The 2,718-nt window shown below is 35.0% G+C and overlaps 1 non-coding gene across 1 annotated transcript; it reads left to right on the forward strand.

Moving 5' to 3' along the window:
- Positions 1-1,174: 1,174 nt before the first annotated feature.
- Positions 1,175-1,248, forward strand: TRNAS-ACU (transfer RNA serine (anticodon ACU)). The gene has a single exon. It is a non-coding gene; the product is annotated as a tRNA-Ser (tRNA).
- Positions 1,249-2,718: the final 1,470 nt, after the last annotated feature.

A 2,718-nucleotide genomic window follows, 5' to 3' on the forward strand; every position in this document is an offset into this window, starting at 1 on the left:
TGTACTTTTGCAAAGTGTCTCTGTGGCGCAATCAGTTAGTGTATATGGCTATTAACCAAAAGGTTGGTGGTTCAATCCCACCCAGGGACGTAATTGACCTTGTTATCAGATTTTGGTGATCTTTAAGTAGACAAGTCAAAATTTCAAACCCCTTGTTATGGTGTAGGGTACCTGGCCTTCTCTGATGTAATCAGAGTTAGATTTGATTCATTGATTTTATAAAAACAGCTAGGAAGCACAATTTAGCAGTGGGTTGCAGAGAAAAATAAATATGCTGGCAAAAAAAATCCAATTGAGTGATTAAACAGCTCTTTATTTTCTGGCTTTATTTTTATGCTAACAAATTTGTTCTCTGAAAAGTGTCCACAAAGCCAAGTCTCTGATTAACACCTTTGTAGGGATGGTTTTTCACCTATTACTAAATTAAACTTGCTTCATTGGAAAGGCAGCAAGATGCATCCTCATTTCAATGTCTACTGAAATAACACAGGTTGACACCAGGAAACATTAACGCCACTGCATCCTTGCTGCTTTCTCATGTGGAAGTCTGTTTAATGTGAAAACAAGGTGATATCTAATTAGCACACAGGTAAGGAATTAAGAAAATCTTTATTTAAGGGTGAAGATGTTTCTCACAAAATCGTTGCCCCAATGCATCATTGAAATTCAAGCTGGAAAGATGATTTTAATATATCACTTGTACATTTTGTATTGCTCTTCTGGTGACAATGTAGTTTGTTTTTGTCAATTACCCTTTTAATAATAGGGTAAAGAAAATTAAGTGGATTTTTTAAAGAAAACTATACTGTCAATATACTATTAAAACAAATTAAAATGGCAAAAGTTATTGTACTTTAAGTAAAAATAAAAGAGCAAAAATATCAATCCCAGTTTTGATTACTTAAATTAACAAAAAAAAATGCATATAGCAAAGGATAGTTTCAATCTGCCTACCTCTGGGTTATGCTTCCATTGCAGTACTCTGCTGCACATGTAAGTGCAAGAGATCCTGAAGCACTCACTCATCATGGGAAAGTACCAATGTGTTTCTTCGTTGGTTGATGGAAGAAACATCTTACAAAAACTCTCCAGATTATTGACTTTTTAAAGTTTTTCTAGGAAACGTTCTAGATGTATGCTTATTAGCCTTTGTCAGTATGCATTTTTACAAAGTGTCTCTGTGGCGCAATCGGTTAGTGTGTCTGGCTACTAACCAAAATGTTGGTGGTTCAATCCCACCCAGGGACGTAATTGACCTTGTTATCAGATTTTGGTGATCTTTAAGTAGACAAGTCAAAATTTCAAACCCCCTGTTATGGTGTAGGGTACCTGGCCTTCTCTGATGTAATCAGAGTTAGATTTGATTCAGTGATTTTATAAAAACAGATAGGAAGCACAATTTAGCAGTGGGTTGCAGAGAAAAAGAAATATGCTGGCAAAAAAAATCCAATTGAGTGATTAAACAGCTCTTCATTTTCTGGCTTTATTTTTATGCTAACAAATTTCTTCTCTGAAAAGTGTCCACAAAGCCAAGTCTCTGATTAACACCTTTGTAGGGATGGTTTTTCACCTATTACTAAATTAAACTTGCTTCATTGGAAAGGCAGCAAGATGCATCCTCATTTCAATTTCTACTGAAATAATACAGATTAACACCAGGAAACATTAACGCCACTGCATCCTTGCTGCTTTCTCATGTGGAAGTCTGTTTAATGTGAAAACAAGGTGATATCTAATTAGCACACAGGTAAGGAATTAAGAAAATCTTTATTTAAGGGTGAAGATGTTTCTCACAAAATCGTTGCCCCAATGCATCATTGAGATTCAAGCTGGAAAGATGATTTTAATATATCACTTGTACATTTTGTATTGCTCTTCTGGTGACAATGTAGTTTGTTTTTGTCAATTACCCTTTTAATAATAGGGTAAAGAAAATTAAGTGGATTTTTTTAAAGAAAACTATACTGTCAATATACTATTCAAACAAATTAAAATGGTAAAAGTTATTGTACTTCAAGTAAAAATAAAAGAGCAAAAATATCAATCCCAGTTTTGATTACTTAAATTAACAAAAAAAATGCATATAGCAAAGGATAGTTTCAATCTGCCTACCTCTGGGTTATGGGCCCAGCATGCTTCCATTGCAGTACTCTGCTGCACATGTAAGTGCAAGAGATCCTGAAGCACTCACTCATCATGGGAAAGTACCAATGTGTTTCTTCGTTGGTTGATGGAAGAAACATTTTACAAAAACTCTCCAGATTATTGACTTTTTAAAGTTTTTCTAGGAAACGTTCTAGATGTATGCTTATTAGCCTTTGTCAGTATGTACTTTTTGCGAAGTGTCTCTGTGGCGCAATCGGTTAGTGTGTCCGGCTACTAACCAAAAGGTTGGTGGTTCAATCCCAACCAGGGACGTAATTGACCTTATCAGATTTTGGTGATCTTTAAATAGACAAGTCAAAATTTCAAACCCCCTGTTATGATGTAGGGTACCTGGCCTTCTCTGATGTAATCAGAGTTAGAATTGATTCAGTGATTTTATAAAAACAGCTAGGAAGCACAATTTAGCAGTGGGTTGCAGAGAAAAAGAAATATGCTGGCAAAAAAAATCCAATTGAGTGATTAAACAGCTCTTCATTTTCTGGCTTTATTTTTATGCTAACAAATTTGTTCTCTGAAAAGTGTCCACAAAGCCAAGTCTCTGATTAACACCTT

This window comes from Pseudophryne corroboree, chromosome 3, assembly GCF_028390025.1.
Source record: "Pseudophryne corroboree isolate aPseCor3 chromosome 3, aPseCor3.hap2, whole genome shotgun sequence".
NCBI classification, from domain to species: Eukaryota; Metazoa; Chordata; class Amphibia; order Anura; family Myobatrachidae; genus Pseudophryne; species Pseudophryne corroboree.